The sequence below is a fragment of the Chiloscyllium plagiosum genome, unplaced genomic scaffold (assembly GCF_037043375.1).
Source record: "Chiloscyllium plagiosum isolate Xiang-an unplaced genomic scaffold, Cpla_swu_hap1 HiC_scaffold_6, whole genome shotgun sequence".
Classification (NCBI taxonomy): Eukaryota; Metazoa; Chordata; class Chondrichthyes; order Orectolobiformes; family Hemiscylliidae; genus Chiloscyllium; species Chiloscyllium plagiosum.
Genome location: NW_028270144.1, coordinates 57,407,818 through 57,432,348, shown reverse-complemented (window position 1 = coordinate 57,432,348; position 24,531 = coordinate 57,407,818). Strand labels below are relative to the sequence as shown.

The 24,531-nt window shown below is 42.8% G+C and overlaps 1 long non-coding RNA gene across 1 annotated transcript; it reads right to left on the bottom strand.

Moving 5' to 3' along the window:
* Positions 1-535: 535 nt before the first annotated feature.
* Positions 536-23,614, bottom strand: LOC148149770 (uncharacterized). The gene is made up of 2 exons (XR_015757421.1): positions 23,436-23,614; positions 536-1,329 (listed from the first exon to the last, which is right to left on the bottom strand). It is a non-coding gene; the product is annotated as an uncharacterized LOC148149770 (long non-coding RNA).
* Positions 23,615-24,531: the final 917 nt, after the last annotated feature.

Here is a 24,531-nt window from a genome sequence, read left to right as displayed (position 1 = left end):
CTCTGCAAAACCCATGTATGAAGTCAAGGATGTGATGAAATATACTCCACCTATCTGCATGAATGTAGTGTCAACAACACTCAAACTTAACACTGTCCAGTACAAAGCAACCTGTAATCCCATTCACCACCTTCAACATTTGCTTCCTTCACTACCAACACACAGTAGCAGCATTGTATACCATTACAAGATGCACTGTGACAATTCAATGAGACCCCTTTGATAGCATCTTCCAAACTGAACCTCTATTTGATGACTCATACATCGAAGCATCGTCATTTGCAAGTTTCCCTGCAAACCATACATCATCCTGATTTAGAATTATACTGCCAACCCTTTATTGTTGCCAGGTCAAAATCCTGCATTTCCCTTTCCAACAACTAAGTAAATGTCCCTACATCTTATGGACTGCAGTGGGTCGAAATAGTGGTTCACTACATCTTTTCTAGAACAATAGTCATTGACAACCTCAATGTGAGAATAAAAATGTCTAAAGTAGTTTGCTACTTCAGAATGTCCAATCATGCAGCAAGTGTATGAACATTTTGATTTTATTCTAAAAATAAACATTTACAATTTATAATCATTGTATTTCAAGTGATATGCTTCCAAAACAAGAATGGATTATCCTTTGGCAAGAGTGGTGAAATTCATTGTAAAAGTTTGTTTAAGACAATACTACTGTACAGACATTGCAACAAAATGGCCTCAGACAATTCTTTTGAATTACAGTATTAGTTAGGTTACACTTAATTTCTTCTATAGAGGATACAAGAAATGCTTCCAAATTCTTTTAAAGGGGCAAACAAGGATGTCCTAGCAAATGGTTCAAAGGCACATAAGAGAAATGAGCATGTATATACTGTACCACTGGGAAACAATACTTTTAAAAACATGTAATTAAATTTGAACAAATGTTTCCATAATTGAAGCGCTCTGGTTGGATTTACTCAATTTTAATCCACTGCAGCCAAGATGAAATTTCTTCATAAAATGCTCTGTAATATTTCTTTCATGCAATGGTTGGTCGTGTGGCCACGTAAACAAACAAAACAATCAATAGGACAACCACAGCTAATGTGGGAAACACTATGGTGGTAATCTGACTGCGAGCCTCTTGCATGGCTTGCCTCCTTTCTTTTTTGTCTTTTGAAGTTTCTTTTCTTGGTTTTCCTTTCAGCTGCCTCATTTTGATTGTTGAAAATAAACGATAGGATTCACAATGTTTTTATTTGATTTTCAGAAACTAGTTGGTTGTTTCGGTTCTCTTCTTGATCTGTACTGTTTGTCCAATGTTAAATTCAACTTTTGTATTTGATCATCCCTGTTCTGTAAAACAAAAACATGGTAGATTTTACAGAATTATCTGGCTAATCATGCAGGATGAAAATATTTAGTGCCTAAGTGTGAACTTGCTGGAAAGTCAAAGACAAAATTGTTTCCCATTAATAAACATGGAATTCACTATTACTGAGATTACAGCGACAGTATATTATCTTGTGCAATATAGAATTCTTCTGATATGGCTAAGTGTGTGTACTGGTCAGAAGAATAAACATTAATTTGGGACAAAAATTATATATTTTTTTAGCATTTAGATTAGATTACATTAGATTACTTTACAGTGTGGAAACAGGCCCTTCGGCCCAACAAGTCCACACCGACCCGCCGAAGCGCAACCCACCCATACCCTTACATTTACCCCTTACCTAACACTATGGGCAATTTAGCATGGCCAATTCACCTGACCTGCACATCTTTGGACTGTGGGAAGAAACCGGAGCACCCGGAGGAAACCCACGCAGACACGGGGAGAACGTGCAAACTCCACACAGTCAGTCCCCTGAGGCGGGAATTGAACCCGGGTCTCTGGCGCTGTGAGGCAGCAGTGCTAACCACTGTGCCACCGTGCCGCCCACAAGTACTGCATAAATAAGATTCTAAGAAATTTCATGAACACAATTAAATGAGCTAAAGCAATACATTTGTACAACATCAAATTACAACATCTTGAACACCTCTCCTTATCTGTGCAACACTCATATCTGCAAATGGCCAAATATTTAATAAAAAAGCTTTTGACAACTGAAGATTGTTAGAACAAGTTTGGACATTTCTTAATTTGCATTCTCTGCTGGACCTAGCCACCAGCAAAGCGCCATACTCTCTAATGTTGCTTAAAACTGGGATGACAGAAAGAATGACAAAAGAATGATAAAATCAAGACCATAAAAATCAACTATCACCATCCCTGGCTATGTACTATCCTACCAGCAGGACAGATCCAGCAGAAGTGGCAGCACAGTGGTGTGCAGTCTGGATAGAGTTGCTCTGGGAGTCCTCAACAATTGACTCCAGCCCTCATGAAGTCAGATGGCATCAAGTTAAATATAGGCAAGGAAACGTCCTGCTGATTACAAGTACCATCCTCCCACAGTTGATGAATCATGTTGAACAACACTGAGGAAGCACCAAGGGTGGCTAGGGCACAAAATATTCTTGGTGGGGGATTTCAATGTCCACCACTAAAAGTAGCTAGTTAGCAGCAATATTAATAAAGTTGGAACAGGTCTTAAAAGACATAGCTGCTAGATTGGATCTGTGGCAAATAGTGAGGGAACCAACCAAGAGTGAAAAATATACTTGGCCTCATCCTGGCTGCAGACACATCTACCCACGACAGTGTGCTAAGCGTAACCATCATACAGTTCTTGAGGAGACAAAGTCCCATCTTTACAGTGAAAATACCTTTTATCATGTTGTGTGGCACTATCACTATGCTAAGTGGGCAGACTTCGAACAGATCTAGCAACTCAAGATTGGGAATCAATGAGACTCTACAGGCCATCAACAACAGCAGAATCATACTCCAATACAATCTGCAACCTCATTGCCCAGTACGTCTCCCACTCAACATTACCAAGAAGCTAGAGTTAAACAATGGTTTATTGGAAAATGCAGGAGGACATGCCAGGAGCAGTGCAGGCATACCTAAAAAATGAAGTGTCAACCTGAAGTGTCACACTGGTGCGATCATACTTGGAATATGGTGTACAGTTCTGGTCACCCCATTACAGGAAGGATATGGAAGCATTGGAAAAGGTGCAGAGGAGATTTACCAGGATGTTGCCTGGTCTGGAGGGAAGGTCTTATGAGGAAAGGCTGAGAGACTTAGGTCTGTTCTCATTGGAAAGGTGGCGGCTAAGGGGGGCGGATTTGATACAAGATGATCAGAGAATTAGATAGGGTAGACAATGAAAGACATTTTCCTAGGATGATGACGTCAGCTTGTACAAGGGGGCATAACTACAAATTGAGGGGTGATAGATTTAAGACAGATGTCAGAGGCAGGTTCTTTAGGCAGAGAGTGGTAAGGACGTGGAATGCCCTAACCTGCTAATGTAGTCAACGCAGCCACATTAGGGAGATTTAAAACAATCCTTAGATAAGCACATGGATGATTTTTGGATAGTGTAGGGGACAAGCTGAGAATAGTTCACAGGTCGGCGCAACATCAAGGGCCAAAGGGCCTGTTCTGCGCTGTATTGTTCTATGTTCTAAAGCAGCTACTAAACAGGACTACTTACATGTCAAACAGAATAAGCTGCAAGTAATAGGCAAAGCTAAGCTATCCCATAACCAACTGATTGATTGGAGTTCTGCAATCCTGCCACATCCAGTCGTGAAAGATGATGGACAATTAAACAATATAGAGTCAGCTCCACAAATGCCTCCTGTCCTCAATGATGCTAAAAATCACAACACCAGGTTATAGTCCAACAGGTTTATTTGGAAGCACAAGCTTTCAGAATGCTGCTCCTTCATTAGGTACCTGATGAAGCAGCAGCACTCCAAAAGGTTGTACTTCCAAATAAACCTGCTGGACTATAACCTGGTGTTGTGTGGTTTTTAACTTTGTCCACTTCAGTCCAACACCTGCACTTCCACATCATCAAATGATGGAAGAGAACCAGCAGATCAAAGCAAAATACAAAACTGCAGCATTCACAGTGCTCTTCATCCAGTCATGCTGAGTGGATGATTCATCTCAGCCTCCTCCAGTGGTCCCAGAATCACAGATACCAATCTTTAGCCAATTCAATTCACTCCGCATGATAGCAAGAACTGTTGGACATACCAGATACAACAATGGCAATGGGCCCTGATAACATTCTGACAATAATACTTAAGACTTGCCCCAAACTTGCCACTCACCCAGCCAAACTTGTCCAGTACACCTACAACACTGGTAACTACCCAAAAATGAAAAGTTGCCTAGGTATGTCCTATGGAAGAAAGAAAAGTTGAATTCCAGAGGTGACATCAAGGTCTCATTTGACCAAGAGTGGCATCAAGAAGCCCGAGCAAAATTGGAATCAATGCACATCAAGGAACAAACTCTCTGCTTGTGGGAGTCAGACTTACAATGTAGGAAGATGTTGGTTGTTGGACAGTAGTCATTTCAGACTGTTCCTCAGGGTAATGCCCTAGGCCAAACCAACTTCAGCTGCTTCATCAATAGCCTTCCCTCTATCATAAGGTTTGCTATTATTGTATAATGTTCCGCACAACTCCTCAGATACTGAAGCAGTCCATGTCCAAATGCAACAAGATCTGGACAATATTCAGGGTTGGCTGACAAGAGGCAAGTAACTTGCATGCCACACAAATGACAGGCAATGACCATATCCAATAAGAGACAATCTAACCACTGCCCTTGAGACTGAATGATGTTACCATCAATAAATCCCCCACTATCAACATCCCAGGGCTTATCATTGACCAGAAACTCAAGGTCTCAATATATAAGTACAGTGGCTAGAAGAGCAAGCCAGAGGCTTGGGTTATTCCAAGTAGTTCACCTGTCTGCCATTGATGGAATATTGTGCATGAGTGCAACTGCAATACTCAAGACGCTTGACGTCAAAGACAAAGCAGCTGCTTGATTCACACGAAATTCACAAACTTCCACTTCCTCCCCTAACAATGCTCAATAGGAGCAGTATGCACCATCTACAAGGTGCACTACAGAAATTCACCAATTATCGTTTCACAGCACCTTCCAAACCCAGAACCACTTCCATCTAAAAGAATATGGGCAGCAGAAACAAAAACATCACAATCTGTATATTCCCCTTCAAACAACTCATCACCCTGACTTGGAATGAAATTGCTGATCCGTCACTATTGCTGTCAAAATTCTGAAGTTCCCTTCCTGTGGGTCTACCTACATTGCCTGGCTTGTGGCGGTTCAAGAAAGCAACTCACCACCACAACCTTCTCAAGGATAACTAGGGTCAGGCAATGAATGCTTAGCCAGTAATGCTTCTGTCCCATGAGTGAACACATTTTCAAAAGTTATTCTGTTGAAGCTAAGCTGATGTGAAGTGACTAACAATAGAATGTGGAAAAATAAACTGGACAACTATAATTGGTTACATTAAGACTATAATTAAATCTGAAAAGGTTCAGAAAAGGATTACAAGGATGTTGTCAGAGTTGGACAGTTTGAGCTATAGAGAGAAGTGGAATAGACTGGGGCCACTTTCCCTGGAATATCGGAAGCTGAGGGCTACCTTAGAGGTTTATAAAATCATGTGGGCCATGGTTAGGGTAAATAGCTAAGGTCTTTTTCCCAGGATAGGGGAGTTCAAAATTAGAGGCCATAGGCTTAAGGTGAGAGGGAAAAGATTTAAAAGGGACCTAAGGGGCAACTTTTTCATGTAGAGGGTGGTGAGTGCGTAAAATGAGTTGCCAGAGAAGATGGTGGAGGCTGGTACAATTATAACACTTAAAAGACATCTGGATGGGTACACAAATAGGACACGCGGCGTGACATTGAACAATTCTTCCGCCGCCTTCGCCTCCATGCCCACTTCTTTAACCAAGACTCCCGCCCACCCTCTGACGACCCCTTCTCCCGCCTCCAACACACCCCATCTACCTGGACACCCAGTGTTGGCCTCCTACCTGCCCTCGACCTCTTCATAGCCAACTGCCGCCGCGATATTAACCGCCACCTGAACTCCCCCACCCCACTCACCCACTCCAACCTCTCACCCTCGGAATGCGCAGCCCTCCACTCACTCCGTTGCAACCCCAACCTCACTATCAAACCAGCAGACAAGGGAGGCGCGGTAGTAGTTTGGCGCACCGACCTCTACACTGCTGAGGCCAAACGCCAGCTCGCAGATACCTCCTCCTACTGCCCCCTTGACCATGACCCCACCCCACACCACCAAACCATCATCTCCCAGACCGTCCATAACCTCATCACCTCGGGGGATCTCCCATCCACCGCCTCCAACCTCATAGTCCCACAACCCCGCACCTCCCGCTTCTACCTCCTGCCCAAAATCCACAAACCTGACTGCCCCGGCCGACCCATTGTCTCCGCCTGCTCCTGCCCCACCGAACTCATCTCTGCGTACCTTGACACCGTCCTGTCCCCCTTAGTCCAAGAACTCCCCACCTATGTTCGGGACACCACCCATGCCCTCCACCTGCTCCATGATTTTCGCTTCCCCGGTCCCCAACGCCTTATTTTCACCATGGACATCCAGTCCCTGTACACCTCCATCCCCCATCACGAAGGACTCAAAGCCCTCCGCTTCTTTCTTTCCCGCCGTACCAACCAGTACCCTTCTACTGACACCCTCCTTCGACTGACTGAACTGGTCCTCACCCTGAACAACTTCTCTTTCCAATCCTCCCACTTCCTCCAAACGAAAGGAGTAGCCATGGGCACCCGCATGGGCCCCAGCTATGCCTGCCTCTTCGTAGGATATGTGGAACAATCCATCGTCCGCAACTACACTGGCCCCAGCCCCCATCTTTTCCTCCGCTACATCGATGACTGTATCGGCGCCGCCTCGTGCTCCCACGAGGAGGTTGAACAGTTCATCCACTTCACCAACACCTTCCACCCTGACCTCAAATTCACCTGGACAGTCTCAGATTCCTCCCTCCCCTTCCTCGACCTTTCTATTTCTATCTCAGGCAACCGAATCAAAACGGACATCTACTACAAACCGACCGACTCCCACAGCTACCTGGACTACACCTCCTCCCATCCTGCCCCCTGTAAAAACGCCATCCCATTCTCCCAATTCCTTCGACTCCGCCGCATCTGCTCCCAGGAGGAGCAGTTCCAAAAACGCACAACCCAGATGGCCTCCTTCTTCAAGGACCACAATTTCCCCCCCGACGTGGTCGACGATGCCCTCCACCGCATCTCTTCCACTTCCTGCTCCTCCGCCCTTGAACCCCGCCCCTCCAACCGCCACCAGGACAGAACCCCACTGGTCCTCACCTACCACCCCACCAATCTCCATGTACAGCGCATCATCCGCCGCCATTTTCGCTACCTCCAAACGGACCCCACCACCAAGGATATATTTCCCTCCTCTCCCCTATCAGCATTCCGTAAAGACCACTCCCTCCGTGACTCCCTCGTCAGATCCACACCCCCCACCAACCCAACCTCCACTCCCGGCACCTTCCCCTGCAACCGCAGGAGGTGCAAGACTTGCGCCCACACCTCCCCCCTCACCTCCCTCCAAGGCCCCAAAGGAAACTTCCATATCCGCCACAGATTCACCTGCACCTCCACACATATCATCTATTGCATCCTCTGCACCCGATGTGGCCTCCTCTATATTGGGGAGACAGGCCGGCTACTTGAGGAGCGTTTCAGAGAACACCTCTGGGACACCCGGACCAACCAACCCAACCACCCTGTAGCTCAACATTTCAATTCCCCCTCCCACTCCACCAAGGATATGCAGGTCTTTGGACTCCTCCATCGTCAGACCACAACAAAACGACGGTTGGAGGAAGAACGCCTCATCTTCCGGCTAGGAACCCTCCAACCACAAGGGATGAACTCGGATTTCACCAGTTTCCTCATTTCCCCTCCCCCCACCCTGTCTCAGTCAAATCCATCAAATTCAGCACCGCCTTCCTAACCTGAGATCTTCTTCCCGACCTCTCCGCCCCCACCCCAGTCTGACCTATCACCCTCACCTCGACCTCTTTCCACCTATCACATTTCCGACGCCCCTCCCACAAGTCCCTCCTCCCTACCTTTTATCTTAGCCTGCTGGACAAACTTTCCTCATTCCTGAAGAAGGGCTTATGCCCGAAACGTCGATTCTCCTGTTCCCTGGATGCTGCCTGACCTGCTGCGCTTTTCCAGCTCTGATCTCCAGCATCTGCAGACCTTACTTTCTACACAAATAGAAAGACTTCAGAGGGATATGGGCCAAATACTGGCAAATGGAACTAGATTAATTTAGGATATCTAGTTTGCGTGAACAAGTTGGACCGAAGGATGTGTTCAGGCTGTACAACTCTGACTCTCCAGTGAACAATAATGTGAACAAACAATGGGAAATGTTTTAACTGGGTGTTTAACAAAATGCAGAGAAAATATATTCCTAAAATAAATTCCTATATACTACAAGGAAAGGACAAACTTAAAATTTAAGACTCCATGGGTGAATAAAGTTATGGTAATAACAGAGGGTTAGGAATGAGGCTTACACTAAATGCACACACAGCTGAGTGCATGATAAGCATGTACAAAGAAGTTAGTTGAGAAGGAAAAAGCAAAGGCAAAGAGGATCTATGAAATTAAGTCATCAAGAATAAAACAAACAAATATTTTACAAGCACATCAGGTTTTGCTGAGAATAAAACCATTAACGGATAGACAGAAGAATATCAGAGGCAGATAGCAGAAACATTAAAAATACCATCACATGTATATCAAGGAGATGAAACAGGTCAATATGATATTCAATGATGAGATAAGCTCGTTTTAAATAAACGAAAGGAAATGTACTGAATAAACTCGTTAATTTGAGGACTGAAATCCTGGGTCGAGAGCGTGGTGCCTGATGAAGGGCTTATGCCCAAAACGTCAATTCTCCTGCTCCTCAGATGCGGCTTGACCTACTGTGCTTTTCTAGCACCACACTCTCGACTCTGATTTCCAGCCTCTGCAGTCTTCATTTTCTCCTTGACAGAAATCCTGGCCTGAATAGACTATCTATACATTGGTCCAAATGCTGGACTTCACAAAATGTTTATTTTAAAATGTATCCTTTCAAGGCAAGGATAAAACAGCGTGCTCTGCAAAGGAGGTGTGGGGGTGGTGGGGGGGGGGGGGGGGGTCACGAGGTGGAGAAGTCAACGTTTCAGGTATAACCCTTCTTCAGGAACAGAGGTGAGGGTAGGGGGAAAACTGCCAATAGCTTGGGGGGGGGGGGGGGGGGGGGGAAAGAGAGAGAAAAGGGCACTGCGTTTGGTTTTACCACCTTTTTATCTGCAGCTCCCCCAATCCCCACCTCCACTCCTGAAGGGTTATACCTGACAAATGTCAACTTCTCCACCTCCTGATGCTACCTGGCTTGCTGTGTTTTTCCAGCCTCCTACTTGTCTACTTTGGATTCCAGCATCTGCAGTTTCTTTGTCCCTGCAAAGGGGGATGGAATACTAAACACTGGACTCTGTGATCTGGTTGCCGTAGGGCGAAACTGAAACAGAAACCTATTGAAATATCAAGTAAAAGCTTTGGCGCCTTTCTGAAGTGACGCCCAATAAATGGGCAGTTGCTTTCAGAGACCCAGACATAAAAAATTGATGCTGCTGTTTGCAAGAAAAAGCTGCTACCGTGAAGAGCAAAAAAGGACTGCCCTGGGTGAACAAGCAGAGTTGTTTTCCTATATGAAAGGAAGGGAGATTCAGGACTTGCGAAGATTTAGGGAACAAGGAATCACCACTGAGTCTTACAGATGCAAGTCAGATCTGGAAGCCTTGATGTAATTGAGATGACGTCCAAAGGTGAACAGAAGTTTCAACTGGAACAAAAACAGAAACAGGCAAACTGGCAAAACTCAACAGGTCAGGCAGCCCTGGTGGGAAGAAAGTTTTGAGTCCAGTGACTCATCATCAGAAGTGGTTTTGCCAGCAATTTCTGTCCTTGTTCAAGATCCCCAGTTCTTTGAGTTTAGCAGTTTCAAGCAATACAGTCAAGGTGAAGCCAAATAAACATTGGAGAGAGAAGGGAAGAAAAATATCACAATAGACTTAGATGAACAAAGGAGGGATTAGGCCCAAGTGGAAAATACATGTAAGCATGAACTAATTAGTTGCACCAAACAGCGCTTTTTTGTATCATATATTCTACATAAGCTTCTCCATAAAGTCTTATGGATTCTGACTTTTGTAAGTAGTACAGTAAATAAGGCACAGCAGCAACAAAATCCAATGTGTTATGAACTGTAAAAATCTTCTGGTAGGTCATCCTAACTTGCTGGTAGTTTCCTGTAAATTTCAAGCCTTGCCTAATATCTCACACAAGGTCATTACATCCCTTCTGAAGTTAACAGAAATTGTTAATAAGTTCATGCTTTGCTAGTTTGGTAATTTATAAATAAAAACTAATTACCATAATTAAAATAACTTGCACTCATCCAGCACCATTCAGAGCTTTTCAAAGTATTTTATAATTGCTGTAGTGTTGCTGAAGTAGAGTCATGAATGTAATTGGAAAAATGCTCAAAATGTTGGTAGCTCTGAAGGTAATGATCTCAGTAAGCTGTGCTGGTTCTCCTGGAAACTCTCGAGCTTCTTTCCAAAAAATATTGTTACAGACATGTTAAGTTTATCTTAATGACAGATTTTGAATTTAATATTGTAAATCATGATAAAAACTTCAAAAACTAAAATTTTTACACACAAAAATGTCTGAACCAATTTCGCTGCCCCTTTTGATATCTAATAACTACAGATATTGAAAAAATTGTTGCTTGAAAGACATTATTCCTGTTTATTTTATGTTGATTTGTTTGTTCTGATTTGCTGTACTTGGTCATTATTCTGCGAATTCAAAACATGAAGTCAATTACATGCAGATGTGCAACATGCAGATTGCTATGCAATATAAAATTGGTAAGTAAAATCAGATACTAAATACCAGAGCTTCCGAAGTGCAGTTTGGGCCTGAATTGGAGGTGAAAGCTGAAATTTTGGAGTGGCAAGTTATGAGACACCAATAGCTGATGTGGAACTCTTGACTGGATTACAACAGGTGTATCTCTGCTCCTGCATGCACCCACTGTCACAGCACTCAGGAGATACTGCACCAATTTTCAAGCCTCAAAATGGTGTACATTGGGGAAAATGCTTGGAAAGTCATTTTAAATGGATTAATCTACACAGAAACTGAATAAAACACATTTAATATACAGAGATGGACAGACAACCAGATTCAATATAAATAAAATTATCTCCCAACTGGAAACCAATTATATTACAAATTCAAAATTTTCAATTATTAGGATCATTTTATATTGCAATATGACTGAGTAATGCAGTTTCTACTAAAGGCTGTAGTGTCATCTGAGCACTAGAATACATCGCAATACTCACAACTATTTAGAAATTCAAGCAATTTACTCTGTAGTACAATGGGATTCAGTTCCTTACATGGTCTTAAAATTGACAATGAAATGTTGCCCACCCAAATTTATAATTAGCATTAGAAGATGTCCATGAAATAAAAACAAAACAAGTCTCTCAATTTACCACCCAAGAGCACAAGATGAGGTACAGCTCCCCGCGTTCCTAAGTGTTCTGGCAGCTTAATTTTCAGCAAACTGAATTCAGAACTAAAAACTTTATGAAATCACACTGAAAATAGTCAAACACTGAGTCAACAATTACTATTTTAGCCTTATGTATTCATCCCACTAAAAACAATGGCTATGTATGTTGCAAGACACTGTGTATTAAGTGTAGTTCCTGGTTAAGCGTTGAAAGCTACTGATAGAACTCTACCTCACAGACTGTATCAAAATACAATAACATTTCCAAGTATGCATTATTCCAAGAAAGATTGTTATATTCACTGTAAAAAAAAAACTCTCAATGCAATTTCATGGAATAAGATTAAACTGTCTAGATTTTAATTACCTAACATTCCAAAATTTTGAAAATAAATCAGGTCTTTGTAAAGTCCTGACAAGTATTTTGCCAAACATGGTGATTAAAATAATGTCACAACTTCACTGATTTTTCAGGATTGAAACACCACCTTCAAAAAGGAACATCCTCACAAAAGCATACTGCCCAAGTGAAAGACAATGCACATTCCTGGCAAGGCCCGCATAAGAGAATGGCACAATTAACTTTTTTTCCCACCAAGAAAGTATGGCCCCAATTCAAATAAGGGGGAAATGATAAAATATTTTTTTAAAATGATGTAAAAAACAAATAAGTTAACAGACTCCTCATTTACTCATGTCCTACTGCCACATCTGTCATTTAACTAACAACCTCAACAGCAATACTAAACAATTAAGATACTAAATACAGAAAATTACAACCTATTGTAAAGACCCTATTGGCAGTGCCACAAAAGGATAAAACAAATTCTCTCTGCACTTTATATTTTGTATGAGACATCATATTGCCATAGATGTGTTGATGCGAAATGAGACTATATTATATCTCAATATTATTAGTCATAGAATCTAGAATAGTTTATGTATTTCATTCTTTTGTGCTCCTACTAAATGTGATGCATTTAATACCTCCTTGCTACTGCATTTGAATTTACGCTTTCCTTCTGTTAGGCATGGTCCTTTTAAAATGGTGGCATGGTGGTTCAGTGGGTAGCACTGCTGCCTCACATGCCAGGGACCGGGGTTCAATTCCACCCTCAGACAACTGACTGTGTAGAATTTGCACATTCCCCTCATGCTGCGGTGTTTCCTCTGGGTGCCCTGGTTTCCTCCCACAGTCCAAACAATGTGCAGATTAGGTGGATTAGCTCTAGGATTACAGGGATAAGGTAAGAGGGTGGGATGCTCTTCGGAGGATCAGTGTGGACTTGATATGCTGAATGGCCTGCTTCCACACTGTGTGGATTCTATGATTCTAGGTGTTCAAAGAAAGAAAGATTGACTAAGTCTCTTATCTACAAATATTAAAAGGTTTCTCTACAATCATAGAATCCCTACTAATCTTGCAAACACAAACACAACTTAAACTAAGGTGTCACAATATTATAACTATTGCAACATTTAACTTTTAACCTTGTTCATGAGATTCTGTACCTAGGTACTTGTACCCAAGATGATGCCTTATGTGGACGGCACGGTGGCACAGTGGTTAGCACTGCTGCCTCACAGCGCCTGAGACCCGGGTTCAATTCCCACCTCAGGTGACTGTGTGGAGTTTGCACATTCTCCCCGTGTCTGCGTGGGTTTCCTCTAGGTGCTCCGGTTTCCTCCCACAATCCAAAGATGTGCAGGTCAGGTGAATTGGCTATGCTAAATTGCCCGTAGTGTTAGGTAAGGGGTAAATGTAGGGGTATGGGTGGGTTGCGCTTCGGCGGGTCAGTGTGGACTTGTTGGGCCGAAGGGCCTGTTTCCACACTGTAATGTAATGTAATGTAATCTTATGCGGCAATGTTATATACTTTTCAATGTACTCCTGTACTTTTGTAATTGAGTATGCGACAATAAAAATCAAATCAAGCTATTTTAAACCTGTTGGTATGTGTTTTCAAACTTTTGTACCTTCTGCCGAATAGAAGAGAGTATAATTGGGGTGGGAGTTTGATTAAATTGGCTACTTTCCAAGGCAGCGGGAAACGTAAATGAAGTCAATGGAAGGAAGGCTGGTTTTCATGATGGACTGGGCTACGTTCACAACTCTAATTTCTTGCAATCTTGTGCAGTGCAGTTGCCATACCAAACTACCATGTATCAGGATTGGATGCTTTCTGTAAAGCATCTATAAAAATTGCTAAGAATCATTTTGGACATGCTGAATTCCCTTAGCCTTCTGAGGAAGTAGAGGCATTGGTGTGCTTTTGTGACTGCAGAGTTGGCGTGGATGACCAGAGTAGATCATTAGTGATATTTACTCCTTGAAGCTTGACACTCATGACCATCTCCACCTCAACACCATTGATATAGACTGTGACACGTCCTCCACTCTGCTTCCTGAAGTCAATGATCAGCTCCTTCATTTTGCTGACATTGAGGGAAAGATCGTTGGTTTAATACCATGACACGAAGCTGGATATCTCCTTCTTGCACTCTGTCTCAATATTGTTTGACATCCGATCCATTACGGTGGTATCATCAACAAATCTGTAAACAGAGTTAGAGCTGGATTTGGCCACACAAAGTTGTGTGTGCTGTGAAATATTGTGTTTTAGGTCATCTTTATTAACTCTCTCACCAGCTCACTACATTAATACCAGGTTCCCGTTCATTTATAACTCCTTTACTAACCCACGCAAGCGAATACTATATTCCTGTTTCAATCATAACTCCCTACTATAACAGTTTTATTCATTCATAAAACTGCAGTTCTGTGCTATATTTTACATCATAAGACAGACCAAACTAAAAAAAAACCCTTTCAAATCCATTACAACATTTTCATACCTTATCAGCCCTTGCTATAAGGGGTGTTTACCTCTTGAATACAGTGGATCTAAGGAAAGGGAATTCATGGAATGCTTACAGGATGGCTTTTTGGAACAGCTTGTCATGGAGCCCACAAGGGAGCAGGCTATTCTGGACTTAGTGCTATGTAATGAACCAGACTTCATAAAAAATCTTAAAGTAAGGGAACACTTCGAAAGCAGCGATCATAATATGGTAGAGTTCAGTCTGCAGTTTGAAAGAGAGAAGGCAAAATCGGATGTAATGGTGTTACAGTTAAATAAAGGTAATTATGAGGGCATAAGAGAGGAACTGACGAAAATAGACTGGAAGCAGAGCCTAGCAGGGAAGACAGTAGAGCAAAAATGGCAGGAGTTTGTGGGTATAATTGAGGACACTGTACAGAGGTTCATCCCCAAGAGAAAGATTATCTGGGGAGGGCTTAGACAGCCATGGCTGACAAAGGAAGTCAGGAAATCTATTAAAGAAAAAGAGAGAGCCTATAAAGTGGCCAAGAGCACTGGGAAATCAGAAGATTGGGAAGGCTACAAAAACAAACAGAGGATAACAAATAGAGAAATAAGGAAGGAGAGGATCAAATATGAAGGTAGGCTAGCCAGTAATATTAGAAATAATAGTAAACGTTTCTTTCAATACATAAGAAACAAACGACAGGCAAAAGTAGACATTGGGCCACTTCAAACTGATGCTGAAGCCTAGTGATGGGAGATAAGGAAATAGCAGGAGAACTTAATAAGTACTTTGCGTCAGTCTTCACAGTGGAAGACATGAGTAATATCCCAACAATTAAAGGGAGTCGGGGGCTGAGTTGAGTATGGTTGCCATTACAAAAGAGAAAGTGCTAGAAAAGCTAAAAGGTCTTAAAATTGATAAATCTCCTGGCCCTGATGGGTTACATCCTAGAGTTCTGAGGGAGGTGGCTGAGGAAATAGCGGAGGCGTTGGTTGAGATCTTTCAAAAGTCACTGGAGTCCGGGAAAGATTGGAAGATCGCTGTTGTAACCCCCTTGCTCAAGAAAGGATCAAGGCAAAAGATGGAAAATTATAGGCCAATTAGCCTAACCTCGGTTGTTGGTAAAATTCTAGAATCCATCATTAAGGATGAGGTTTCTAAATTCTTGGAAGAGCAGGGTCGGATTAGAACAAGTCAACATGGATTTAGTAAGGGGAGGTCGTGCCTGACAAACCTGTTGAAGTTCTTTGAAGAGGTGACAAGTAGGTTAGACGAGGGAAACCCAGTGGATGTGGTCTACCTAGACTTCCAAAAGGCCTTTGATAAGGTGCCACATGGGAGGCTGCTGAGCAAGATGAGGGCACATGGTGTTCGAGGTGAGCTACTGGTATGGATAGAGGATTGGCTGTCTGACAGGAGGCAGAGAGTTGAGATAAAAGGTTCTTTTTCGGAATGGCAGCCGGTGACAAGGGGTGTCCCGCAGGGTTCAGTGTTAGGGCCGCAGCTGTTCACATTATATATTAATGATCTGGATGAAGGGACTGGGGGCATTCTAGCGAAGTTTGCCGACGATACAAAGTTAGGTGGACAGGCAGGTAGTACTGAGGAAGTGGGGAGGCTGCAGAAGGATCTAGACAGTTTGGAGGAGTGGTCCAGGAAATGGTTGATGGAATTCAACGTGAGCAAATGCGAGGTCTTGCACTTTGGGAAAAAGAATAGAAGCATGGATTACTTTCTAAACGGTGAGAAAATTCGTAAAGCCAAAGTACAGAGGGATTTGGGAGTGCTAGTTGAGGATTCTCTAAAGGTAAACATGCAGGTTGAGTCCGTGATTAAGAAAGCGAATGCAATGTTGTCAATTATCTCAAGGGGTTGGAATATAAAAGCACTGTTGTGCTACTGAGACTTTATAAAGCTCTGGTTAGGCCCCATTTGGAGTACTGTGTCCAGTTTTGGTCCCCACACCTCAGGAAGGACATACTGGCACTGGAGCGTGTCCAGCGGAGATTCACACGGATGATCCCTGGAATGATAGGTATAACATATGAGGAACGGCTGAGGATCCTGGGATTGTATTCATTGGAGTTTAGAAGATTAAGGGGAGATCTAATAGAAACATACAAGATAATACATGGCTTGGAAAGGGTGGATGCTAGGAAATTGTTTCAGTTAGATGAGGAGACTAGGACCCGTGGACACAGCCTTAGAATTAGAGGGGGTAAATTCAGAACAGAAATGCGGAGACATTTCTTCAGCCAGAGAGTGGTGGGCCTGTGGAATTCATTGCCACAGAGTGCAGTGGAGGCTGGGACGCTAAATGTCTTCAAGGCAGAAATTGATAAATTCTTGATGTCACAAGGAATTAAGGGCTACGGGGAGAATGCGGGTAAGTGGAGTTGAAATGCCCATCAGCCATGATTGAATGGTGGAGTGGACTCGATGGGCCGAATGGCCTTACTTCCGCTCCTATGTCTTATGGTCTTACGTGTAGCATACAGAACAATACCATCCCCATTAAGTCTCCACAAAAATTATAATATTAACAAGCCTTTACCAACCATCTCCTGGACCTGAATAGACTGATAAGTACCAGTCAACTGGGCTATTATTGCTTTAAGAAACTAACTGACAAAGCAGCGCTTCCATGAAATTGCATGAATTAATGAAACTCTCACCAGCAAATAATAAACAAATCTCACAATACAACTGCAGTAATCAGTTTAAAATCCTTTATTCTTTCATTAAGTATATGTACAATTTCTAACTTATTTAGTGCATATAGGCCTAGCATTTTTAACTAACATTTAGTAACTTAAAAGACAAAAGGACTAACACCTCCTAATTATGCAAGCAGTCCGAACAGACACTCTTAATCCCAACAGAAGTAGCAGCCAGCATTTAGCATGCTTTAACCCATCTCCTGTCTCCAAGGACAGAAGCTCTACAAACCTTTGTGCATTATAGATAAGACAATGTAACACCAGAGAAATGGAATTTTATGGTATGTAAGAACTGTGCTTGGGGATTTTATTGCCGTCGCGAACTTAAGCTATGCTACTGTACAAAATTTTTGCCACTCACCAATTCGGCTTGTTATTTGAACACGATCCCACATTGCATAAGTAGTACAAGTAAGGGGCTGAGCACACAGTTCTGCAGGGCATTGGTGTTGAGGATTATTGTAGAGGAAATGTTGTCACCCATTCTTACAGATGCAGTCTTCAGGTCAGGAAGTTGAGGATCCTGTATCAGAGGAGGGGTGCGCAGGGAGTCCTTGGTCTTGGAATTTGGAGGGGAGTTTTGTTAGAATTATTTGTCTGAAGCAGTAGTCATTAAGGCACATGCTTGATTTTTCTTTAGCACCGGGATGACTTATCTTTTTGAGGCAGGTGAGAACCTCAGTGTAGTAAGGAGAGCTTAAAGTTGTTCCAAAATATTCCCACCGGCTGGTCCACGAAGGATTTGAATGCAGAGACTCCATTTAGGCCAGTTGCTCTCTGTCTGTTCACTGAGGTCTGCAGCGGTGACTGTGGGTACAGGTGCACCAGAAGCTTTCGGGGAGGTGACGTTATTACATTGCACTTCTGTTCAAAACAAACATAGATTACATTGAGCTCATTGGGGAGGTCATTATGAGCTCACTGTTGTCAGTGATTCTACTCAACTTCACTTTGTAGCCTGTTATATCGTGTTAACCTTGCCACAATCAATGTCGTTCGTTTGGGACACTAGTTTCATCTGGTTTGTCTCTTGGCATCCCTGATGGCTTTGCGAAGATCATACTTAGATTTCCTATATAGGTCAACGTCACCAGACTTGCACAGCTCAGATCCAGACTTCAGTAGGTAGTGGATCTTCCAGTTCATCTATGATTTCCAGTTGTGGAACACTTGTGATATTAAAGAGTTAATTTGCTCTGCTGACCTGCAAGAAATTGAATGCCCTGGGGGAAGGGTGGTGTATCTTTGCCTTATAGGTGGAATGTGGGAGGTTTGCGTTCTCATCCTTTACCATTCAGGGATGATTTACATTTTCATCCCCATTTCAGAAATCATTAAGGCGGCTATAGTTGGAATTCTGACTATTTCCTGTAGTTAAAAAAATACAATTCACATCCGATCTGGCCATTAAGGGATGATTTGCATTATATTGCTTCTGGAGGGGAGGTGGTCACACAATACAAAATTGTAGTTTGAGTGGCATGTGACTGTGAGGGAGTGACTGGGGGTTGTCTTGTTGGCATTACGAACTGTGATATAAAAATGTTGTATAAAAGGATTAACTGTTTCCTTTGTTCAGGAAGAACATTTGCCGTGACTCCTTAAGCCTTGCAAGGTGTTTAAGGTTTCTCTGCAAAGACCCTTGGACACACCTCGCAAGCATGGTGAGGAGTGTTCAGAGCTTCTCCAAAGCTTGTACTGTACTGTGTTGAATAAATTTGGTTGCTTGCTCACAGAAGTTGGTGTGTTGCAGTTGCATGAAGTGTGTAATGACCTCAGGAAAAGAAGAACTTCACACACAGATTAATTCCTTTGGCATGCAGATCGCTTCACATTTACTGATGATGAAATCTGTAATGGTAGTGCCATACTCATTTAGATTGGCTACTGAGTTCTTGAATATGCTCCAGTCCACCAACTCCAAGCAGTCATGATTAGCTCAGACCAGAAACGTATAACTTTCTGTACTTGATCCTCACACTGCAGTTTCTACTTGTAAGCCGAGAGAAAGAGCACAGCCTTTTGATCTGATTTACCAAAGTGTGAGCAGGGAGTGGAACAGTAGCCATCATTGATGGTTGTGTAGCAACGGTCCAGGGTGTGTGGCCCTTGGCAGGACAGGAGATTGGCAACAGGACAAACTATAGCCCACTGCCTTCAAAGATCGCTTCTTTAAGACTGCAAAGTCATTTATAATATCAAACCCTAAACTATCATCAATCTAAAAAAGCTGCAGATGTTGTCACTAGTTGTGGTCTGATTTTTCATTATAAAAGGGACAAGTTGCATCCCCTAAGGTAAAATCTTTTTCATGGAGGCAGTGGCATAGTGGTAATGTCCAGGTAAGGCCCAGGCTCATGCTCCAACATCACGGGTTCAAAACCCATCATGGTAGATGGTCAGATCTTAAGAGGAGATGTACTGGATTCAAAACATTAACTTTCTGTTGTGTGCTTTGGTGATGCAGCAATAGCATCTCTACCTCTGGGCCAAGTATCAAGTCCCATTTCTCCAGAAGGTGTGTAATAACATCTCGGAATAGGCTGATGGAATGCAATCCATTGGCCCTTGATGCAAGAGGGTTTGAGTATAGGAACATAACTTTACAGGGCCTTCGTGAGGCCGCATCTGAAGTCTGACACGCAGTTTTGGTCTCCTTACCTAAACCCATACAGGGAGAACAGTGAACGTTCACCAGGTTGATTCTTGAGACAGTAAATTTGTTATATGAATACAGATTGTGTTGTCATATGACTAGAGATTGTGTATAATCTCTATATTGTGTATAAGTTTGTATGTGTAGAACTACAGGAGATCAGCAAGGTCCTAAATGAATATTTCTCCTCTGTTCACAGTGGAGAAAGACTTGAGAACTTGGGGAAGTTCCTGAAGAAGGGCTTATGCCCGAAACGTTGATTCTCCTGCTCCTTGGATGCTGCCTGACCTGCAGCGCTTTTCCAACAACACATTTTTCAACTTGAGGAAGTTACTGATCATATCTTGGGGCCTGTCCGTATCACTACAGGTGATGTTGGATGCACAGAGGAACTGCAATTATCTACCAAGATCGTAAGGCCGATGCTTGGCTAACCTATGTTATCCAGTATTCAATAAACCGAATGAAACAATCCTCGCCTGCATCCTTCGGATAGTTGAGGTTCCTCTGTATTAGAATGTACATAGATGGATAAATCTCTTGGTCCTGACACTGCAAGATGCGAGAAGAAATTGCAGTGGCCCTGGCTGATATTTTTGCAATAACATTAACCACAGGTGAGGTCCCAGAAGACTGGAATGTAGCGAATGTTGTGCCCTTATTCAAAAAGGGCTGCAAAGAAAAACCCAGGAACTATAGACTAGTAAGCCTAATTTGTGGTACGTAAGTTACTTGAGAAGATTCTGAGAGATAAGATACGCACACATTTGGAAATACAGGGTTTGACTACAGCAGGTCAGGCAGCCTCAGAAGCAGGAGAGTCGACATTTTGGGCAATAGCCCTTCAGTGTGGTTTTATAAGTGGGAGATCATGGCTCACAAATTTGTTAGAGCTTTTTTGATGAAGTGACCAGAAAGTTTGAGGGCGACAGGCCATATGGATTTCAGTAGGGCCTTTGATAAGGTTCCACATGGTAGGCTGCTCTGGAAGTTTAGATTGCATGAAATCCAAGGGGAGATTGCAAATTGGATATATATTCAGCTGGGTGGTTGGGAGCAGAGGGTAACAGGGGAAGGATGCTTGTTGGACTGGAGGCCTGTGACTAGGAGTGCCTCAGGAGTCAGTGTTGGGCTCACTGCTGTTTGTTATCATCATAGAATCCCTACAGTGTAGAAACGGGCCATTTGGCCCAACAATCCAAACTGAGCTTCCAAAGAATAATCACCCAGACCCACTCTAATACTCTAGATTTCCCTTGACTAATGCAACTAACCCACATATCCCTGACCACTATGGGCAATTTAGCATTGCCAATTCATATAACTGGCACATTTTTGGAATGTGGGAGGAAACAAGAGCATCCAGGGGAAACCCAAGCAGTTACAGGGAGAATGTGCAAACTGTACCAGAGACTGGTGCTGTGAGGCAGCAGTGCTAACTACCGAGCCACTGTGCCACCCCATATCAATATCAATGATTTAGATAAGAACATACAAGGAGTGATTAGTAAGTTTGCAGATGACACTAAAATAGAGGGTTTCGTGGACAGTGAGGAAGGTTATCAGAAATTGCAACAGGACCTTGATCAGCTGGGGAAGTGGGCCAAGAAATGACAAATGGAGTTTAATATAGACAAATGTGAGGTCTTGCATTTTGGAAAGTCACATCAAGGTACCAGCTTCATGGTAAATGGTAAGGCCTTTAAGGAGTGTGGTGGAACAGAGGGACCTTGAAGTTTAGATGCATGGTTCTCTGAAAATGGAGTCACTGGTAGACAGGGCAATGAAGGAGGCTTTTGGTACACTGGCCTTCAGTCAGTGCATTGAATATAGAGGTTAGGATATTATATTGCAGTTGTATAGGACATTGATGAGGTTGCACACTGGATGCAGAACAAGGGATCATGGTCTCAGGATAAGGGGTAGATTATTTTGGGCTGAGATAGGAAGGAACTTCTACACTCAGAAGATGGTGAACCTGTGGAATTTGTTATCAGAGGATAAGGCAGCCTAGTCACTGAATATATTCAAGAAAGAAATGGAGAAATGGATCTGAGAGGCTAGAGGTGTCAATATGTACAAGGAGAACACAAGAGTATGGCAATGAGATAAAGGATCAGCATGGATCATACTGAATGGCAGAGTGGATTCAGTGGTTGAATGGCTTACTTCTGTTCCTATTTTCTATGTTTCTACAATCTTTGTAAGCTATGGGATAAAGACGACATCAATGAGGGTCAAGGGTAATACAACCATTGGAAAGCACCCACCCAGAAGCAAGAAAATAACTGCCAAAGACTCGAAACTTGGATTCGAAAATCTATTTTTATGAGTGGTAACTTGCAAAATTAAATGAATATGCTGCAAAGAAAACAAACATCCTCAAGGCAAATACTGAAAGACACAAAGACCTCTTCATAAAAAAGGAAACAGCTAATTTAGAAACCTCAGGGAACTAAAGAATATTTCCAGAAACCTACAGCATTCCAAGATGAGAACTGGAACTAGACATTAGGGCAGCATAGTGGCTTGGTGGTTAGTAAAATACATCCAAAGAGAGCTTCACCATTTTATCTGTGCGCTTATTTTGTATGCAATATTTAAGGATTCATTTAAAACTTTGAGCCTAAAGATCCACTTTATATCATATCGTAAGAAGATATTCTTTCATTGATAACGTTATGGTCCCTGCATTTCATTAAAGTAAAAGTGTTTTTTGAACAAAACTAATTGTTGAAAAATCATTCACAAACAGGCAAATAATTCAAAAGCTTTTTAGAAAGCCAGATTGGAGCATAATAAAAACACATTTTGCACATGTCCAAGGCATTCTACACCTCAAGTCACTTATCAACATTGCACATTTTCTTCACTCATGTCCTTCACTAACTTCTATTTAAACACTTCAATACCCAGTGTATTTCAGTTATAGACTGCTTAAGGCTAGCAATGGATGGACACTATCTTCCCACTGACCATCAAACTCCTGTTCCTCATCATTCATGCAAATTTGAATGGCTCAAAATTGCAGATTCTTCCCTTTTACCAACCGTATCATGTCTCTTTTAAAAAAAACTTTTTTAAAAAAATGTCTTATTCGGATCAACATTCCTTCATATGAAAATTCCACCAGTAAATTACCAAGCACCCTCAACTCCACCCCTAACACTTCTCGCCTTTCAGCAAATTGCATCACTGTCCCCAAACTGCACTCTTCCCAATCTACCGTTGCCCGATTTAGACCCAAATCGTCCTCCCTCCTCTTCCCCAAACTTCCCTCTCTGCACTGTCTCTTCCCTCAAAACACTCCTCCCCTTTATTAAGTGTCCCACCCACTCTACTTTCCCTAACCCCGCTATTTCGTTACCCCCTTTACCCAGTTCTCGCCACCTCCTCCCATCTTACCCCAATCCATTCTCTGCTTCCCTCTGTCAACCTAAACCCTTCTGACTCCCTCTGTTTCTCCACTTCTTCCTTCTCGACGCTCTCGCCCCGTCCATCTGAACGCCGACTCCTTCTCCAGACCCTCTCCCCGTTTCCCCCTGCCCTTCTGCGTTTCCAGTGAACTCTATCCCGGTTCCTGCTAACTTTCCCCTCGCCCTGCCACTAAAAACTTACCAGGCACTGGCTCGGGATCAATTTCTTGATAGCGGCTCAGACTCCGCCAAGAGCGAGACTCCGGTGGTCTCCGCTCCGCAAATGCGGAAGCCTCCGCCGCTTCCTCCTTCCCCGGACGCCCACCCCCAATCACCCTGAATACGTGGCACCAGAACTGCACGAGGATAGCAGGAACCGGAGGAAAAGAAACGACTCTGACTCCGGCCGCTCGTCCCGTGGAGCGCCCCCTGCCCATTGGAGGAATAGTCAGTCACAGTGGCCAGGGCAAATACAGCATGAGCGTTTCACACTTTACCAGTCACTTTCACCCAGAAAAACAGATTGAACATTTCACTGTCACCCAGACCTCACAGTGAGCAAGAACTGAATCATGGAAGTGTTCGGTACAGAAGGAAGGATATCCCATCATGTTTACACCAGGTCTTCAAATGAACATCATTAATGAATGCCAATCTCCTGCTTTGCCCAACATTATTCCTGATTCAAATAATTGTTACTATCCATTTAGCCAACTGGCACCTATGAAAATCAACTTCTCCTGCTGACTGTTTTCAACCTTGATTTTTTTGCTTTAAAAAAAACTTATTCATGGGATGTCAGCATCAATTACAGAACCTCAATTATCCAAACATCAATTATCTGAATTTCAGATTATCCGAACAAGATCTCAAGGTCCATTATCTAACCAATCCATTATCTGAACTGTCAGTTATCCAAACAAAATACTCCCCGGCCGTTTCATTTGGATAATTGAGGTTGTGTTGTATTGCTCAAATCTATTTGCAAGAGGGCAGTTAAAAGTCAACCCTATTACTGTGGGTCTGGAGTCATTTGTAGGTCAAACCAGGAAAGGGTGGCTGATTTCCTTCCCTAAAGCACCTGAGTGAACCATATGGCTTTTTAATGGCAACTGACAGCAGCTAAATGGTTAACATTAAGCCAGATTTATATTCAATTGATACTTTACCATCTGCCACTTTGGGATTTTAAAAGCTGTGTGCAGGACAGTAGCATGAAGTTCTAGATTACTGACGTTACCACAATGCCACTGTCTAAAAGGTTGACAGGCAATGTCACACAGTCCTCACGATGGGCA